This window comes from Musca autumnalis, unplaced genomic scaffold (genome assembly GCF_047663935.1).
Source record: "Musca autumnalis isolate F117 unplaced genomic scaffold, ASM4766393v1 scaffold_3, whole genome shotgun sequence".
Taxonomy (NCBI): Eukaryota; Metazoa; Arthropoda; class Insecta; order Diptera; family Muscidae; genus Musca; species Musca autumnalis.
This window is the reverse complement of record NW_027411866.1, coordinates 132,492,940-132,514,455: the sequence shown is the minus strand read 5'-3', so window position 1 is coordinate 132,514,455 and position 21,516 is coordinate 132,492,940. Positions and strand designations below refer to the sequence as shown.

Here is a 21,516-nt window from a genome sequence, read left to right as displayed (position 1 = left end):
ATTTCAAATTTACGCATACTAAAAGAAATGGCAAGTGCTGTGACCTAAACGATAATTATAACACTCACTTGTTGTTGTTCTATTCTTGTTGTTTGTTTCTTCTTTTTTATAGTGTCTAACAAATAAAGCCCAAAAGAAAACAACACGAATAGAAACGACGACGACAATGAGAAAAAGAAAATTCATAGCAGACATCAATTGCCTCCAGGTATTTGTAGTAGTCTGGCGTTTTATTGCCACTCTGAGACATTTTCCAAGCTGTGATGTTCTGTTGTTGGTTGGCGTTTTAATTTTTTTCTATCCATAGGCTTTAGTTGGCAGGCTAATTGTCGTGTTTGTCACTGATATGAGCTACTCGTGTGTGTGTGTGCGTTTGCTGCCGGACTAAATTGCAACAATTGCAATTGTCAACGCCATTTGACAAGACACTCAATTGTTGTGCACTTTGTTTTTTACACGTCATCATTGTCATCGTCTAATGCTGCTGTTTGAGGCATTCATTATTAGAATGTTAGAAGGCATAAAATAGTTGTGGAGGAGTAAATAGCAGCAAAAGACAAAAACATGAAAACTTGGAAATGGACGAAGGAAGTTAGGATAAAATGTTTAAGCCATATTGTGGGGAAACACTTAACTGGAGTTTTACAAGTCATATTTGAAGTATACATCTTTGGAAGAGTGACCATTTAGAAAAGGACCATCAGGAGAATTCCTTATATTTTCGTCCATTATTTCAATTGCCATAGGATTTTTTAAGTCAATGAAAACGCTACGACACTACAAATTCTACCCAAGTAAAATAATTTGGAATTATTTTGCAGGATGACCATTTGTGCAAACAGATCATTTCCCACAGTGATTTAGGGCAATTCCATCCGCAGAAAAGATGGTTGTAAATCCTGCAGCCAGGATCATCGAAAGAGCAAGTATCCAAATGGTCATTGTGTCCCCACTGCAAAATACTTAACACGAGGAATAATTTATTCAGCTTCATATGATGGCTTTATTGACAATTAAGGCGCAAAATCTTTAAAATATTATGGAAAGTCTTATTTGCAAAATAATTCCATACCATATTTGCTCTCATTTTCTCCACTACTGCACTCGCTTCTACCAAGGTATTTCAAATTACTTTGGCAATTACACACACATTATGTGTATTCAGTTTCACTGTTCCATTTCTTTAAACTTCTTAACACATATTTTTCTGTTCTGGCGGCATTTGGTCTTCTTAACAGTGGTCGGTTGGTTACTTGTTATTTTTTCTCTCTCAACTGGCATTAACATATCGTTTGCTACTACAAAAGTAGAACTCGTTTCTTAAGACAAATTTAATTAAATTGGTTTAAGTTTTGTGTTTTGTTTTTTTTTTTTTAGTTTTGCAAAATATACTGTCCACCACTGACACCACTAATTGCAAGAAGTTTTTTTGTTTTCTGCTGTAAGTGTTGTTGTTGTTGTCATGACATTATGGGTCACCAGGTCATGTCAATACAATAAAATAAGAATTAAATCAACACCGCTGGCATTTAGAAATAAAGTTTTCAGTTTGTTCAGTAATTAGTGTAATTATGTTGAAAGTTTTGAGAGGCCTTTTGAAGAAGTGTAGAAGTTTCCCTTGATCATCATCTTTCGACAATCGGCAGTAATTATGGAGCGTATATGTAACAAAAAATAAGTAAAATGTTAACCATACGCATTTGTTGTAGGACATCATATACTTGTACATATACATATGTATATAACAGCGCCAATTTTACGGGTTTTTACACCCTCCTCCATATAATTAAATTTTTTAATTTTAATTTTATGTTAGTTTTCGGCTTAAGGTAAGCCGAAAAAAACATAAAATTTGAACAAAGTATGACGAAGGCCAAATTTTGGAACAAATCGGTTTATCAGTCCGAGAGTTATTGTGCTCTCCAGCTACAACATATGGTGCCATAGTAGTTTTTTACAGCTTACGGGCTATTTTCCCAAAAAGTATGGATTTGCCACGAAACAAAATTTTACCGTTGTAATTGAGACAGCGATAGCAAGTTGCTTCAACAGAAATCAAAGATAGTCAAGAGCAGGTCTTAAAGTGAACTTATCCGAAATTTTGTGTGGGAGGTACCCGATGGAATGGACAAATATAGTCCATATTCAAACCTGATCTATATCTTGTAGATAAATTGGGATGCGTAAAGTATGGACCAAATCAGTCCTTCCCTTCAAGAGTTATCGTTCGAGAATTATCTTACGCTCCAACCAGTGAGTATGGTTTTGCCCCAGATGAAACTTGTACCGCCGTGTGAGGAGCCGTGAATACAAGTTGTTACAAAAAAATCAAAATGATTCGAGAGCAGGTCCTAAACTGAACTTTTCCGGAATTTTGTGTGGGAGGTACCCGAAGGCGTGGACCGATTTAGTCCATATTGTATCGTCATCTAAGTTTGGTAGAATTTTCACGATGTGCAAAGTATGAACCAAATCGGTTACTCCCTTCAAGAGTTATCATGCACACAAATTTTCGGAACATTTTCGAACTTTTGTGGAAGGAGTGGACCGGAAGGAGTGGACCGACAAAATCCATCTTCGAACTTAAACTAAGTTTGGACAAAATATTGTGAAAGCCAAATTTTCGACCGAATCGGTTGATCCGTTCGAGAGTTATCGTGCGCACCAGCCAGACAGACAGGCGGACGGACATTGCTAAATCGGCTCCAAATTGTCTGAAACACATTTCTTCCAAACATACTTGGGGTCTAAAACCATTATTTCGATGAGGCACATTTTGCCCGTATGAAAGTGTATATACCCTCGTTAGCATAAATGCTGAGGGTATAAAAAACCTTAAACTTTACATGTTCCAAATTTTGTGTGGGAGATATCCTAAGGAGTGGTACGATGTACGTTCCATATTTGGACGTAATCCAAGCATGTACGCGAGTGTTATGTTAGACAATCAAGTTTAGTGAGTGCCGGCAGATTTTTTGGAGCTCCAGGGCCATTATCTCAAAAAGTATGGACTTGTCCCCGAAAAATAATACATCATCAAGGAAAAGAATACAAAGTCAAAATTTCGATTTTTGACAAAAAATGTGCCGTTTATTGACCATTAATCGGTCAAAAAAAATTAAGGAAAATTCTTTTATTTGAAGACAAAATTTTGATGTATTCAATAAACTCGCAAAAATAAATGAAGACTGAACACCAAATTTCTGTAATTTTGAGTAGATAATGTGGATAAAACCTTAAAAACCCGAAAATTGGGCGGTACCGTTCCATGTGGGTTATATCAAAACGTGAACCAATACCAACAATTCTCTGTAAAAATATTTCGCAAGACTTGGCGAAGGCTAAATACCAAATATCAGCTACATTGGTTATTTAATGTGGCTAAAACCTTGAAAATACCGAAAATCGGGTGATACCGTTCTATTGGAGCTACATATATCAAAACATGGACCTATGTACATAATTTGTATCAGAAAAGTTTTTTGGTCCATTAGGAACCCTCAATGCAAAATTTCGGCGTATTTGGGCGTGAAACATACATATGTAAAATCTTCAAAATTCCGAAAATCGGGAGGTATCGTTATATGGGGTCTATATCAAAACGTGGACCTATGTCCATAATTTTTATTGGAAAAGTTTTTTGTAAAGTGAAAACGCCGCATCTCAAAATTCAAACAATTTGGTTGATAAGTTTAGCTAAAATATTCAAAATACCGAAACATTAAAAAGTACCGTTGCATGGGGACTATCCCAAAACGTGGACCGACCTTCCCAATTTTTTGCTCACGAACATCCTGCTACAAAAAATTTCATAACGATTCGTGAGGTGTCACTAAACAGCACTTATTTCAAATTTTGTGTGGGAGGTACCTGAAGGAGTGAACCGATATAATCCATATGCGAACCTGATGTATGCCTAGAGGTAGTATTACCATATGCATATGCATATGAACCAAACTTTGTTCAATTCAGTTACTCCCTTCGAGAGTTATCGTGCACACAAGATTTGCGACAATTTTTGAACATTTTTGGGGGAGGTACCTGAAGGAGTGGACCTATATGGCCCATCTTCGAACTTAAATCAAATCTGGACAAAATATTTCGATACCGACAAAATATTTGAACCGAATCGATTGATCCGTTAGAGAGTTATCGTGCGCACCAGCCAGCCAGACAGACAGACGGGCGGACATTGTTAGATCTATTCAAAATTGTCTGAAACGGATATCGTACAAACATACTTGGGGTCTAAAACCATTATTTCGATGAGGTACATTTTTGGTCGTATCAAAGTGTGTATACCCTCTTTAGCCTAAAGTCTGAGGGTATAAAAATATCAAGAAAATCGAAGAGTACAATCGTTGATTAAAATTGATTTTTAATATTTAATCGCGAAAATAGCATCCGAGCCCACTGTGCATTTTTTTATTTTTTATTAGATAGCTTATAAAAAAAATACAAAAGACGACCTTTTCTATTTGAATCAATATTAAAGAAGTTATGAGTTCGACTTTTTCAAGGCGCAATATCTCTGGAGCCATTTATAAAAAAAATTAAAATCTACTGAAAGGTTTTGCTTTTCCCTCAGAAGTTCCCATATATTTTTTATACCCTCAGCCTTTAGGCTAAGGAGGGTATATACACTTTGATACGATGAAAATGTGCCTCATCGAAATAATGGTTTTAGACCCCAAGTATGTTTGGACGAAATGTGTTTCAGACAATTTGGAGTCGATCTAGCCATGTCCGTCCGTCTGTCTGTCCTGCTGGCTGGAGCGCACGATAACTCTCGAACGGTTGAACCGATTCGGTTCAAATTTTGGCTTTCGTAATATTTTGCCCAAATTTAGTTTAAGTTCGAAGATGAGCTACATCGGTCCACTCCTTCTGGTACCTACCCCACAAAAGTTCGAAAATGTTCGGAAAGTTTGTGCGCACGATAACTCTTGAAGGAAGTAACCGACTTGGTCCATACTTAACACGTCGTGAAATTTCTATCAGACTTAGATGAGGATCCAATATGGACTCAATCGATCCACTCCTTCGGGTACCTCCCACACAAAATTTCGGAAAAGTTCAGTTTAGGACCTGTTCACGAATCGCTTTGATTTTTGTTGTAGTAACTTCTATTCACTGTCCTCTATACGACAGTACAAGTTTCATCAGGGGCAAGTCCATACTTGCTGAGAAAATAGCCTGAAAGTTACGAAAAACTCCTATGACACCGTGTGTAGTGGTTGGAGCGCAAGATAACTCTTGAACGGATCTGCCGATTCGGTCCAAAATTTGGCCTTCGTAATATTCTGTCCAAACGTAGTTTAAGTTCGAAGATAAGCCATATCAATCTACTCCTTCAGGTACCTCACCCCCAAGAGTTCAAAAATGTTCGGACTTTAAGAACTAAGTTCACTTTAAGAACTGCTCTGGAATCAATTTGATTTTTGTTGAAGGAACTTTCATTCACTGCCTCAGTTACGACAGTAAAAGTTTTTTTTCAGGGGCAAGTCCATACTTCTTGAGAAAACATGTAGTGGCTGGAGAGCACGACAACTCCCGAACCAAATACTGAGTTGATCCACACTTTGCATATCGTAATATTTATTCGAATATTAGATGAAATTCGAAGGCGGTGCTTGTAGGTCCATTCCATCCGGTACCTCCCCCACCAAAGTTCGATAACATAAGCTAAAATAGTACACGCGATATTTGTCGGTTCATACTCTTAAAATTTTCAAAACTCCTTAAATATATACGTTTTTGGAAAAAAAAGTGTTTTAGTTCACACAGGCTGAGGGTATATCTCTGTCGGCAAAAGCCGACTGATCCTTTTTTACTTGTTATCAGCATAATTCGACATGCCTATGTCGGTCTGTCCGTCCGTTCGTCTGTTGAAATCAAGATACAGCGCTTCATAATTTGCTATAACAGTTTCTATTACTCCTAGAATGTTTGGTATTAAAAATGAGCTATATAGATCCACGTTTTGATATAGCCCCCATAGAGCGGTACCTCCCGATTTTCGGTATTTTGAAGGTTTTAGTCTCATTATCACACCGAAATTACTGCAATTTGGTATTTAGTCTTCGTTGGTTGTATACAACTTTCTACTTGAAATGTGTAGGTATAGGTCCACGCCTTCATAGGGCGGTACCTCCCGGTTTTCGGCATTTTAAATGATTTAGGGTGACGTAGAAGATGAAAGATACCAAGGAAGGTCCTGACCGGCTTTAACATGGCAAAGTCCAGGATTTATCTTGGTCCCTCTTTCATCTCAAGTGGACACTGACCTCCCCGTGGTGTCACCTGGGGTAGCTGCATTTAACACCCGTTAATGGTAGTGAGCTAAAATGTGCCGCGCGTTCACCCATAAGAACGCTAAAAACTTGTTTTTGGGCGCAGGATTAGTAACCCTCCCCTAGAAAAAGCAGTCTACTATGAAAAACAAAAGAAAAGAAAAACAAATCACTCTAAAGTTTACGACCCCCGCAAACGTCTTAAGGGCCATGATCTGCACCTGGAATGTTCGCACTCTTTATAGAGAAGGTGCAGTTTACGCATTGGCAGATGTACTTGAAAAGTACAAGGCCGAAAACAACACCTAAAGGTGACGCACTGTATTATAGCTGTCATGACATAAAGCATGATTTTAGTTGCGGATTTGTAGTTGGTTAGAGGTTCAAACACCTGGTCTCCAGTTTTAAACCCGTGAATGAAAGACTTGCTACAATTCGAATAATAGCAAAATTCTTCAACATCAGCTTTATTTGCGCTCATGCTCCCACTGAAGACAAGGACGAACTGACCAAATATATTTTTTAGGAGCGCTTAGAAGAAACATATGACCGTTGTCCTGACCATGACATTAAAATCATTCTAGGCGATTTTAATGCCAAAATTGGAAAGAAAAATATCTTTGGCCCAACAGTCGGAAAATTCAGTCTCCACAGTGAAACATCTGACAATGGTGTGAGGCTGATAGACTTCGCAGCGGCAAAAAACATGGTAGTTCGCAGCACCAGATTTCAACATCTCGACATCCATAAGGGCACCTGACTGTCTCCTTATCAGACAACAAGAAATCGAATTGATCACGTTGTGATAGACGGAAGACATTCATCAAGCGTGTTGGATGTACGTTCGTTCCGATTAGCAAACATAGACTCGGACCACTACCTTGTTGCAGCAAAGGTACGCACCCGGTTAAACATAGCAAAAAAAGTACGAACAGACATAACACGAAAGTTAGACATCGGTAAGCTGCAATCACAACAGATAGCCACAGCATATTCCACTCAACTAGCCCAATTGCTTAATCAAAGCTCTCCTCATCCCGATAATATATCAGCACAATGGCAAAGTATTGCCCACTCCTTGCAAACAACCGCAAAATCCATACTTGGATACTAGAGACCTCCACCAAGGAATCCATGGTATGATCAGGAGTGTCGTGCTGCTACCGAAGAGAAAAATGCGGCATATAGGGCTACTTTACAATCCGCTTAGCGCACGAGAGAGATATCGGAGGAAAAGGAGAGAGGAGGAAAAAGAGAGAAATGGAAAAGCGGGAGTGTGAAAAATCGAGATGTACAGGAACCGGAATGAAGTCCGAAAATTATACCAATGATTCAAGCATCAAACTGTACAGGCACATTCTCCTGTAGAGACCAGCAAGGTAATTTGGTAGCTGATACAGATAGTGTGCTCAGGATATGGAAAGAATATTTTTCAAAACTGTTGGTATCCAATAGCAGCGAAGACGACGAAGATTCCACCGACCCAAACCCAGATGATGGTCTTGAATGTATACCGCCTAGCCAAGATGAGGTAAAGACAGCAATAAATCGGCTGAAGAATAATAAGTCAGCAGGAGCCGTTGGCTTACCAGCCGAGCTGTTCAAATCCGGAGGCGACACGCTAATAAGGTGTATTCATCAGCTAGTTAGCACCATCTGGCAGGAAGAACGAGTACCCGACGATTGGAAACTGAGTATCCTGTGCCCCGTCCACAAAAGGGAGATAAGACTGTATGCTCTAACTATAGGGGCATAAGTCTACTCCCTATTGCCTACAAGATTGTGTCAGGGATATTGTGCGAACGACTAAAGCCTGAACGAGATAATTGGACCATACAAATGCGACTTTAGACCTGGTAAGTCCACCATTGACCAGATATTTACCCTGCGGCAAATCCTGGAGAAGACCCAAGAGATGCAGATCGACACCTACCACCTTTTTGTCAATTATAAAGCAGCCTTCGACAGCCCGCTGCGTTCAAAGGTATTCCAAGCCATGTCTGAATTTGGTATCCCCGCAAAGCTCATCCGGCTTTGTAAAATGACTAACTGACACGAGGTCCTCAGTTAAAATAGGAAAGAACTTCTCCGAAGAGTTTTGTACCAAAAGAGGTTTCAGACAAGGAGACAGCCTTTCGTGTGATCTCTTCAACATCCTGCTGGAAAAGGTTATACGAGAGGCAAACGTCGAAAGAAGTGGCACAATCTACACCAATAGACACATGTAACTTGCTTATGCTGATGATGGAAGTTGGCTCCTATAATTTTGAGGTAGTAAAAGACTTCGTCTACCTCTGCACCTCCGTAAACACAACAACCGACATCAGTTGTGAAATAAAAAGAAGAATTGTATTGGCCAACAGATGCTAATTTGGTTTAAGTAAGCAGTTTAAAAACAAAGCCACATCTCTTCAAACCAAAATAACGCTTTACAAAACACTGATAATACCCGTGCTGATGTCTGGTTCCGAAGCCTGGGTACTTGCGCAAGCATATTAGGCAGTGATTGGTGTGTTTGAGAGAAAAATTCTTTGAAAGATCTACGGACCAGCCTGTGTTGACGGTGAATATCGACGTCGCATGAACCACGAGCTGTATCTGCTATACAACGACATCAATATAGTTAAACGTATCGAGATGCTGCGATTGCGTTGGCTAGGCCATATAATAAGAATGAGCGATGATGAACCCGCTAAAAAGGCCAGAATTCGCAGAAAGAACAGATGGTGCAAACAAGTGGATGAATAGATGACAAGGTGCGGTATTCCAGAAAGCGAAGGACTAAACAGAGAGAATTGGAGATCTATGCTTAGTTCGGTCTATGAAACAAATGTTCTGTAATGGACCAACTAAGTAAGTAAGTAAGGCCTCAATATTCCAGCAAGTTGGCTGAAATTTGGTTTTTAGTCTACGTTGGGGGTATAAAACTTTCCACTCGAAATTTGTTTGTATAGGTCTACGCCTTTATATAACCCACATAAAGCGGAACCTCCCGACTTTCATTATTTTGAAGGTTGTGGGCTCATTATCCCACCGAAACGGCTGAAATTTGGTATTTAGTCTACGTTGGGGCTATAAAACTTTCCAACTGAAATTTGTCGGTATTGGTTCGCGCCTTGAGATAGCCCCCATAGAACGGTACTTCCCCGATTTTCGGTACTTTGAATGTTGTGACCTCAATTCCCAGCCAAATGACTAAAATTTGCTATTAAGTCTACGTTGGGGTATAAAACTTTCCACTCGAAATTTGTCGATATATGTCCCCGACTTTATGTAGCCCCCATGGAGCGGTACCTTCATATTTCGATATACTTAAGGTTGTGGCCTCATTATCCCATTGAAATGGCTGAAATTTGGTATTTAGTCTACGTTGGGGGTATAAAACTTTCCAACTGAAATTTGTCGGTATAGGTCCACGCTTTCAAGTAGCCATCATAGAGCGTTAACTCCCGATTTTAGGTTTTTTGAAGGTTGTGGCCTCATTATCCCACCGAAATGGCTGACATTTGTTACTTAGTCTACGTTGGGGTTATAAAACTTTCCACTCGCAATTTGCCTGCATAGGTCTTAGCTTTATATATCCCTCATAAAGTGGAACCTCCCGATTTTCAGTATTTTGAAGTTTGTGGCCTCATTATGCCACCGAAATGGCTGAAATTTGGTATTTAGTATTCGTTGGGGGTATACAACTTTCCACCTGAAATTTGTCGGTATTGTTCACGCCTTGATATAGCCCCCATAGAACGGTACCTCCCGGTTTTCGGTACTTTGAATGTTGTGACCTCAATATCCCACCTAAATGACTGAAATTTACTATTTAGTCTACGTTGATGGTATAAAACTTTCCACTTGAAATTTGTCGGTATAGGTACACGCCTTCATATAGCCCTATGAAGCGATACCTCCGATTTTCGTTATTTTAAAGGTTGTGTCCTCAATATCAGAATGAAATGACTAACATTTGATAGTTAGTCTTCGTTTGGGGGTATAGAACTTTTCACCTGAAATGGGTCGATATAGGTCCATGCTTTTATATAGGACTTGACCCCGAAAAAATTGTACCATCATAAAAGGGCCCGCGAGCACAACCTGCTACAAAAAAATGTCATGCCTGTTCGATAAGATTCCCTAAACTGTACTTTTGCTAACAATTTTGCCAATATAGTTCATATTCGAAGGTGAAGGAAATATTACGTCGTACCCAATCGGTTACTCGATCAGCAAAAAATTGACCCATTTTCGAACATGATCTAAGTTTGCTTAAAATATTAGGAGAACCAAATTTTAGACCAAATCGGTAGATCAGTTCGAGACTAATCGTGCTCTGCAGCCAGATGGACGGAAAAGCCTAAATCGATTCCAAATTTTCTGTGTGTTTTTTCGTTGGCTCACTGTTAGGGATAATTTTTCCAAAAAAAAAAAACTACATTTTGTTCTTTTTTGGGTCACTCTAATATACGTATCGACGATATACACTTGGAAATGCAAAGTTATTCTCACTATGGAAGGAAGATATTCACCTAATGCACAATATGTCCCACATTAAACACCTCGCCACGTTTTCATATTTGCGATACAAAACTAAAGCGCAAATCACAAACTATGGAATACGTGATTTTTAATTCCTTCAAGAAATTGTAATCGTCACCATTAGCAAAAACGAAAACAAAAACACAGCAACAAATCGTGTCATTTGTTTATTTCAAAATTAAGCCAACAGACATTAAACGATGAAAAAAACAAAACAAACTAAAAATCGTCTACAACTTCAAACTGTAACTGTTGCTAATTTCGTGTTGCACCAACACCGCACAACTTACAACATTCGCGATATTTCAAAGTTTGTGTTTCGGCTTTTTATCTTTTATAAATCTATCGTTTTCTTCATCTTTTTTGCTTCGATTAGCGATCATTGCCTCTAAAATGATGTCAGTTGATGTTGATCTAAAATAAAAAAAAACTTCCATAAAATTTTATTTGATTTCAAAATTATTGCAAATGTTTCGGGATTATTACAACACTTTAGCAAATCCAGATTAAGATAAAAATTGATTTTGACAAGATTTTGCATAAATAAGACTAAATTAAAAATATCAATTGACTTTAGAAGTGGAGGAAAATTATTAGGGATTCCAATAATTGAGTCTCAGAAGATAATTCACTCTTCTGAGATTCCATTATTGGAATCTCTGGCTGAATACAAAATATTCTAATATAAATGCTGAGGGTATATATATACACTTTCATACGGGCAAAATGTGCATCATCGAAATAATGGTTTTAGACCCCAAGTATGTTTGGACGAAATGTGTTTTAGACAATTTGGAGTCGATTTAGCAATGTCCGTCCGTCTGCCTGGCTGGCTGGTGCGCACGATAACTCTCGAACGGGTGAACCGATTTGGTCCAAAATTTGGCTTTCGCAATATTTTGTCCAAACTTAGTTTAACTTTAATAATGGCCCATATGGGTCCTTTCCTTAAGATACCTCCCCCACAAAAGTTTAACATTTGTGTCCAAGTGCAGTTTAGGGTCTGTTCGGAGATCCTTTGGAAATTTATACCGATGATGTTTTTTGTGGTACTGTTTACAGCCTGGCAAAATCGATTAGTTGCCAATGAGAGCCTTACCTAAAATTGTCTGACCTACATTTTTGCAGAACATTTCGAAGCTGAAAAACGCCATCTAGTGGTACTTTTATAGCGGCTCTTTAAATAAAGGATGAAAAGGACATTAAACGAAGCGAGTTAGAAGGTCGAAGTGCTCTACGAAATTATGCCTCATTCGATTCGACTGAAGACATGTCATATCAAAAATAAGCTAAAGAAACAGTGAACAAAGATATAACGCTGATTCCTGACAGCTTACAGGGTCTCTAGCAAAAACTTCATCACGCCATAACGTGGAAGTTCGCCTCACGGCGGATCTGTCCTTCGGGGTTCTTAATATACTCACTCACCAAGGCCTTTCTTCCCACACCCACAAAAATTGAAAAATGTTGCAAAAAATGTGGCCACGATAACACTTGAAAGGAGTAACCGATTTGGTCCATACTTTACACATCCTAATATATTTACCAGATATAGATCAGGTTTGAATATGGACTATATTTGTCCACTCCTTCGGGTACCTCCACACAAAATTTTGGATATGTTCACTTTAAAACCAGCCCTCGAATCACTTTAATTTTTGTTGAAGCAACTTGCATTCGCTGCCTCAATTATGACGGTAAAAGTTTTTTAGGGCCAAGTTCAACTTCTTTAAAACACAGCCCGAAAGGTGTAAAAAACCCCTATGGCATCTTATGTAGTGGCTGGAGAGCACGATAACTCCCGAACCGATCAACCAATTGGGTCCAACCTTTGGATCTCTTAATATTTTGTCCAAATTTAGTTTAACTTTTAAAATGGCCCATATTGGTCCTCCCCATAGGGTACCTCTCCCATAAAAGTTCAACGTTTGTGTCTTAGTGCAGTTAAGGCTCTGTTCGAACTTCGAAGATCGTTTGTAAATGTATACCGGTGGTGTTCGTTGTGGTCATATCTAGAACGATATTATGTTTTCCGTGGACAAGTCCATGCTTCGGCATACTGGTACAAAATTTATACGATAACCCACTGAAATGACTTGTGGGTGCGATATCTATCGAAAAGACATGACTCCCATGACTCATCGTTTTTGTCGGCAAGTTTAAATGCCAAAAAGGTCCACCAAATTCTGAAAAGTCCCCAGATATAGGCGGAGGGTATATCTCTGTCGGCAAATCCGACTGATACTTATTTACTTGGTTTAATTATGGAGTTAAATTGTTATATATTTTTTCATTATCAATTTAACACACTCTTACCGCACTGGAATAAAAAAAGAAAAACAAACAAAAACTACTCATCCACAGACACTAAAAAAACAAAAGCTTCGTTTGCTAAAACAATTAAAACAACGTTTAAGACACGTTCTTTGTGACAAAAAATGGCAAATAAATAAAACAAAAAATGCGACTATTTTTTGCATTAAGTGTTCACATTTTAGTCTCCCACATTGAATGAGTGATTGTGAAAAAATGCTGAAAAGACACATTTAAAAAAAAAATATTAAAAAAATATGAGGCAAAACAAAGCATTTTGGGTAAGAAAATTAAGTCAATTTGTTGACTGCATAAATATTGGGGGTAAGCATGAGTGTTGGCAAGAAGAAACAACTATTGAATTTTCTGTGGACTGTTCCGGAGACAAAAACTCTGTGTGAAAACAAACGTTTTCAAAATAATGATTTCATTCTAAAGGCGTGGTGGGGTTATCTATCACCAAAGAACTATCTTTTCCTTATATAAGAGATTTTCAAATAGTATTGTACATTCTCACCTTAAGAGATGGTAAATACGACTCAAGTGGTCATCTGTAGAAATAGCAATGATGATATGAACAACAAACAATTGAATATCTCACACTAACTTTGTAAACACCAGATAATTTATTTTATTCATCGCATAAAACTACTTTTCGTTTTAATCATTTTCAAAACAATAAACTTTTACCAACACTAACTGCCGTGGCTTTCAAAAATCAGATCAATTTTGTGGACTGTAGAAACCAAGAAATAAATGTCCATTACACTCAATTCCATTTTTCTAAGAAGCTTGTTTTTTCTTCGTTTTCGCCTAAAAGCCCAATAAATTGTTACTAATTTGCATTAACGAAATAAATCACTTTTAACAAAGTAAGAAAAATTATGGTTCCCGCACTTACGCATCAAAACGCATTTAAATGCTTCATAAAAGAACAAAAAAAAACAAAGGCCACGCAACTTTTTTGATTCATAAATTTTAAGTAATAATTAACAATTATACTAAACGCACTCACATACACTGACAGTTTAAAAGCCACTTCCACCGATACACATAATGCACAACATAAATCTTTCACGCAAAAACATAAACTTTTTAAAAGCAACTAATTGTTAAATTTTACATTATAAGACCTCTCTGGCCATATAAAAAGATATGAAAGAATCTGACCCATTCGGCAAAGTAATTCATCATACAGCCATTAAAATAAATGATGGAAGGATCTTCGAAAATTGTACTATTAATGGTAAACACAGATAGGTTTAGAGAACCCGACCTTTCAAACACGGTCTACACGGTGCTCTTGAAACAATTTTAAATGGAAGGTGCTTACACCTTGGAAGTTTTTGCGGATTCTGAAACTACAATATTCATAGATAAGAAAAATCAAAAAAAATCGCCGGAGCGCTTTTTAAATAAATCGCGATTTAAGTTGACATTTTTAAGGGTTGTTTAGGTTTTCACGATTTTGTTTAGAAACCGCAAGTCCTATCAAAATGGGGCTAATGAAAATGTTGTAGCTATAAAAATTCTCTACAAGATCGACCTTTATGGTATTTTCGTAGTTTTTACCATTCTTGAGTTATAGAAGTTCAAATTGGGACAATGCATTAACTGTATCGCCCCCTTACAAAACAATGTCATGAAGGGTGCGCCTTAACCAACTTTTGATTAAAACCGCTTACACAGGGAAAGTTTTTGTGAATTCTGAAACAGCAGTGTTCATAGATGAGAAAAATCCAAAAATAAGAAAAAATCGCTGTAGGGATTTTTAAATAAATCGCGGTCAAAATTCACATTGTTAGGTGTTTTTTTGGTTTTCACGATTTTGCTTGGAAACCGCAAGTCCAATCGAAATGGAGCTAAAGAAAATGTTGTAGCTGTGAAAATTCTCTATAGGATTGACGTTTATCATTTGTTCCCAGCCTGTACCATTTTTGAGATAATGAAGCTCAGTTTACATTTTTAGGTCTTTTTGTTAGGGTTTCGCGATTTTGCTTGAATACGGTAAGTCTTATCGATATGGGACCTGAGAAAATCTTAAAGCTGTGAAAATTCTCTACAAGACTGGCTTAAGTAATTTATCCTAAGTTGTAACATTTTTTTAGATATATAAGTTAAGTTGGGAATTTGCAGTCATGACATTGTTTTATAAGGGGGCGATACAGAATTGAATTGAATTTGAATTGTCCCAATTTGAACTTCTATATCTCAAAAACGGTGAAACCGCCGAGCATACTATTAAGGTCAATCTTGTAGAGAATTTTTATAGCTGCAACATTTTCTTTAGTCCCTTTTTGATAGGACTTGCGGTTTCTACGCAAAATCGTAAAAACCTAAACAAGCCCAAAAAATTTCAACTTAAATCGCGATTTTTTTTTGTTTTTTGATTTTTCTCATCTATAAACATTGTAGTTTCAGAATCCGCAAAAACTTCCGAGGTGTAAGCACCTTCCATTTAAAATTGTTTCAAGAGCACCGTATCTATGTATAGATATCTTCTATGTTAAGATATCTTATTCTTTGTTAGGGACGTCTTTTATGTATAAATACTACTTTAGAACGTTTTATATTTATTAAAGACCCCCTTAGGACGTCTTCCATGTATGGAAAACAGACTTATTAAGGACGTCCGCCATTTATAAAATACCACTTTAGAATGTTTCTTTAGGAAATCTTCAAGTAACAAGCGAGACTTCTCTCATATCAATGAGTGCACACTAGGGTTTTAAAAATCGATATCGGATTCTTCTATGCGGCAACCCCCTTAAGTGTTTAGTTTTGTTAGATTTTAAGATTGTCAAAGTTTGAGTTCAATCATAATATGTTAACACGTGCCACTGCACAGTGGTGGCACTTACATGGGAAGGTTTGACAAAAATACTTCTAAATATATCGAACTGAAATTGTTATCAATGGGCCATAGTGGCCTAAAAACACTCTAAGTAAAATATTTGGGGTCCTTGGTCCAAAATTTCGAGTGGTTGCCATGTAATGAATCATTCTGAATTGAAGTATTTTACTGTTACCAACACATTTTTCAACCGAATTTGCTATAATCCGGTACCAAGAGTTTTTAATGCATAGTAAACTTCCCTGCGAAAAATTGTCAGTATTGGTCCATTATTAGGTATACTCCCTATATGATTTTTATATCGATTTATTTAGGCAGATGTCAACCAAATATTTTAAGCGAATATGTTCTTATAATGAATAAGTGAATACCCCCAAAATCTTTTTTCTTTTGCGAGTTTTCATTAGAGCTGTAAGTTACCATACCCATAGAAATCCTAATAGCACAAAAAACATTATATTAAAACTAAATGTAAGAACGGATAATAAAATTACTTAAAAATATTCCAAAAAAATATAAATTCAGCAACTAAAAAGGGAGTTAAACTTTTGCTCATAACTACCAAAACCGCAAATTTCCGCAAAAATCTAATTTGGTCCAATTTGGTACTAGTGGCCATTCTTGCGAATTTTTGGAAAGTAACTTAAACTTCAAGAAAATCCATACATCTATATTAAATATTTTCATTTTGACCGATATTATAACCAAAATATATGGCAACCTTTGCAATTTAGAGGAATTTTCATAACTAAGAAAATGAAGCTAAGGCAATGTACTAAATGATTCAACCTTTTTATAATGTCTTTCATCTACATCAGACCCGTTTTGGAGGTTTTCTTTCTATAGAAGACCTACCTTAAGAGGTCTTCATCTATAAAGAATGGCTGCAGAAGGTGTCCTATCTGCAGGGGATCCATACAAGAGATATTTTTGTATAGAGGTTTTACTACTATAGGAGGTCTTCTGTTTTGAAAAGAACTCTTTAGGAAGCCTTTTATCAAATTCAAAACCATACAAAACCCCAGCAGGAGATATTTTATCTACATAAGACCACTTTAGTAGTTTTTTTCTGTGTATAGAAGACAACTTTAAAGGCCTTCTATCTATAGAAGAGCACTTTAGGGGTTCTTTATCTATAGCGGATACCTGCAGAAGGTATTTTATCTATACAGGAATCCTTGCAAAAGGCTTTTTTAACTATATAAAACCCCTGCAGGAGTTATTTTATCTATAGAAGACCATTAAGGAAGTCTTCTATGTTTAGAAGACCACTTTAGGAGACCTTTTATCTAAAGAAAACCACTTTAGGAGGTCTTTCATCTATAGAAGACCACTTTAGGAGGTCTTGTTTTTATCGAGGATCCCCGCAGAAAGCACTTTATCTATAAAGGATCCTTGAAGGAGGTCTTTTATCTATATAACAGGAGATCTCTTATCTATAGAAGATCTCTGCAGAATGTCTTCTATCTATAGAAGACTACTTTAGGTGGTCTATTATGTATAGAAGACGATTTAGGAGGCCTTCTACATACAGAAGACCACTTTAGGTGGTCTATTATGTATAGAAGACGATTTAGGAGGCCTTCTACATACAGAAGACCACTTTAGGTGGTCTATTATGTATAGAAGACGATGTAGGAGGCCTTCTACATACAGAAGACCACTTTAGGAGGTATTTTATGTATAGAACACCACCTTAGGAGGTCTTCTATGTATGGAAGACCACTTTAGGAGGTCTTCCATGTATGGAAGACCACTTTAGCAGGTCTTCCATGTATGGAAGACCACTTTAGGAGGCCTTCTATGTATAGAAGACCACTTTAGGAGGTCTTCTATGTATAGAATACCACTTTTGGAGGTCTTCTATGTTTAGATGACCACTTTAGGAGGTCTTCTATGTATGGAAGACCACTTTAGGAGTTCATCCCGGTATAAAAGAAAACTTTAGGAGGTCTTCTATGTACAGGAGACCACTTTAAGAGGTCTTCAATGTATAGAATTCCACTTTAGGAGGTCTTCTATGTATAGATGACCACTTTAGGAGGTCTTCTATGTATGGAAGACCACTTTAGGAGTTCATCCCGGTATAGAAGAAAACTTTAGGAGGTCTTCTATGTATAGAAGAAAACATTAGGAGGCCTTCTGTGTATAGAATGCCACTTTAGGATGTCTTCTGTGTATAGAAGACCACTTTAGGAGGTCTTCTATGTATAGGAGAAAACTTAAGGAGGACTTTAGGGGGTCTTCTATAGACGACCACTTTAGGAGGTCCTTTGTGTATAGAAGACCACCTTAAGAAGTCTTCTGTGTATAGAAGAAAACTTTAGGAGGTCTTCAATGTATAGATGACCACTTTAGGAGGTCATTATGTATAGAAGACCAGCTAAGGAGGTCTTCTGTGTATAAAAGAAAACTTTAGGAAGCCTTCTATATATAGAATGCCACTTTAGGAGGTCTTCTGTGTATAGAACCCACTCTAGGAGGTCTTCTATGTATGGAAGACCACTTTAGGAGGCCTTCTATGTATAGAAGACCACTTTAGGAAGCCTTCTATTTACATATAATACCACTTTAGGAGGTCTTCAATGTATAGAAGACTACTTTAATAGGTCTTGTATCTATAAAGACACACTTTAGGGGGTTTTTTTATCAATAAAGGATCCATGCAGGAAGATGTTTATCTAGAAAAGACCTCTGCGGGATGTCTTCTATCTATAGAAGATCACTTTAGGAGGACTTCTATGTATAGACTACCACTTTAAGAGGTCTTCTATGTATAGATGACCACTTTAAAAAGCTTTCTATGTATAGAATGCCACCTTAGGAGGTCTTCTATGTATAGATGACCACTTTAGCAGATCTGCTATGTATAGAAGACCACTTTAGGAGGTCTTCTAAGTATAGATGACCACTTTAGCAGGTCTGCTATGTATAGAAGACCACTTTAGGGGGTCTTCTATGTATAAAAGAAAACTTTAGGAAGCCTTCTATATATAGAATGCCACTTTAGGAGGTCTTCTGTGTATAGAACCCACTCTAGGAGGTCTTATATGTATGGAAGACCACTTTAGAAGGCCTTCTATGTATAGAAGACCACTTTAGGAGACCTTCTATTTATATATAATACCACTTTAGGAGGTCTTCTATGTATAGAAGACTACTTTAATAGGTCTTGTATCTATAAAGACACACTTTAGGGGGTTTTTTTTATCAATAAAGGATCCATGCAGGAAGATTTTTATCTAGAAAAGACCTCTGCTGGATGTCTTCTATCTATAGAAGATCACTTTAAGAGGTCTTCTATGTATAGATGACCACTTTAGAAAGCTTTCTATGTATAGAATGCCACCTTAGGAGGTCTTCTATGTATAGATGACCACTTTAGGAGGTCTTCTATGTATAGAAGACCACTTTAAGAGATCTTCTATGTATAGATGACCACTTTAGGAGGCCTTCTATGTATAGAATGCCACGTTAGGAGGTCTTCTGTGTATAGAAGAAAGCCTTAGGAGGTCTTCTATGTATAGATGACCACTTTAGGAAGCTTTATATGTCTAGAATGCCACTTTAGGAGGTCTTCTATGTTTAGATGACCACTACAGGAGGTTTTCTATGTATGGAAGACCACTTTAAGAGTTCATCTCGGTATAGAAGAAAACTTTAGGAGGTCTTCTATGTATAGAAAACCGCTTAAGGAGGTCTTCTGTGTATAAAGGACCACTTTAGGAGGTATTCTATGTATGGAAGACCACTTTAAGAGTTCATATCGGTATAGAAGAAAACTTTAGAAAGTATTCTATATATTGAAACCACTTTAGGAGGTCTTCTACGTAAAGAAGACAACTTTAAAAATTCTTTTATGTATAGAAGAACTCTGCAGGATGTCTTTTGTCTATAGAAGACAACGACGGCTTCTATGTATAGAAGATAAGCTTAGGAGGTCTTCTATGTATAGAAAATCAACATAGGAAATATTTTTTTATGGAGGATCCCTGCAGGAGGTCTTTATCTAATTTATGTGATTTTCTATGTATAGAGGACCATTTTAGAAGGTATTCTAAAGGATCCCTGCGGACGGTCTTTCATCTACAGAGGATCCCTGCAGGAATGTTTTTATCTACTTAAGGAGGTCTTATAACAATAGAGGATACCTGCACGAGGTATTTTATCTATAGAAGACACCTTAAGTAGGTCATTGATCTAAAGCAGATCTTTCTATAGAAGACCCACTTAATAAGTCTTCTGTACATAGAACCACTTTAGAAGGTCCTGTATCTATAGTAGACCCTTTTAGGAGGTCTTTTTTCTATAGAGACCTCTGTAGGATGTACTTTATCTATAGAAGACCACTTTAAAAGGTCTTCTACGTATAGAAGACTACTTTAGAAGGTCTTCTATGTATAGAGGACTACCTTAGGAGGTTAGAATATAAAATACCACTTTAGGAGGTCCTCTACCTATAGAAGGTTCGCTTATGAAATGCTCTAGCTATAGAATATCCCTTTCGGATATATTCTCTCTGTAGAAATCCTCCTTATAAGGTCTTATAGAAGATCATTTTAGGGAGTCATCTATCTGTAGAAGTTCTCTTTAAGAAGTCTTATATAGATATAACATACCTTTAGTATACCCTCTACCCAAATAATACGCCTTTAGAATATTTTATATTCATAGAAGGATCCTTTCTTTCTGCTTTTAGCAAGACTTTAGGTAAATGTCTTCTATAAGTCTATATTTAGAATGTCTTCTATCCGTTAGTAAGTCTTTTATCTATAGCAGGCCTTTTTAAAAGGCCGTCTAACTATGGGAGATTTTCTAACTAAAGAAGACCTGTTTAGTAGTCTTCTATCTGTAAAATACGTTTTTCGGTGTCTTCTATCTATAGAAGGTCCCTTTAGGTGGTCTGCTATCTATAAAATACATCTTCAGGTGGTCTGCTATCTATAGAAGTCCTCTTTAGGTGGACTTCTATCTATAGAAGGACCCTCTATCAGGTCGTCTATCTAAAGAAATTCCCATTAGGAAGTCTTTCATCGATAGAAGTTCCTTTAGGAAATCTTTCATCTATAGAAAACCGCTCTAGGTGGTCTTTTATCGGCAAAATACCGGTCTAGTAGGTCCTCTATTTTAGGAAAACCCACTTCTCCATCTATGGAAGGCATACTTAGAAGGTTTTCTTTTTACCAAAGACCCCCTTACGAGGTATTTTTATATAGAGGTCTCCTTCCTCATGTAGGATTAACATTTCTACTCAAACTAAGTGTGTGAAGACCCTGTTCAGAGGATTTTCAATAATGGATATTTTAACAGATATTTTAAGAAGCTTTTCAATCTATGGAAAATCACATTAGGATAAATTCTTTCTACTAAAGACCCCCTTAAAAAGTATGTTGAAGGTGTTGCGTACATAAAAAATCGCATGAAGAGTTTTTCTATCCATAGAAGAGCCTTTTATTATGTCTTCCCTATGGAATAACTTTTTATAACCATACAAACTCCCATAGGATATAATATAATTTATGTATT

The 21,516-nt window shown here is 37.1% G+C and overlaps 1 protein-coding gene across 2 annotated transcripts in view; it reads right to left on the bottom strand.

The window, feature by feature from the left end:
- The window catches only part of sd (TEA domain transcription factor 1 homolog scalloped), a 610,455-nt gene that overhangs the window by 577,140 nt on the left and 11,799 nt on the right, over positions 1-21,516 (bottom strand). The window lies entirely within an intron of this gene.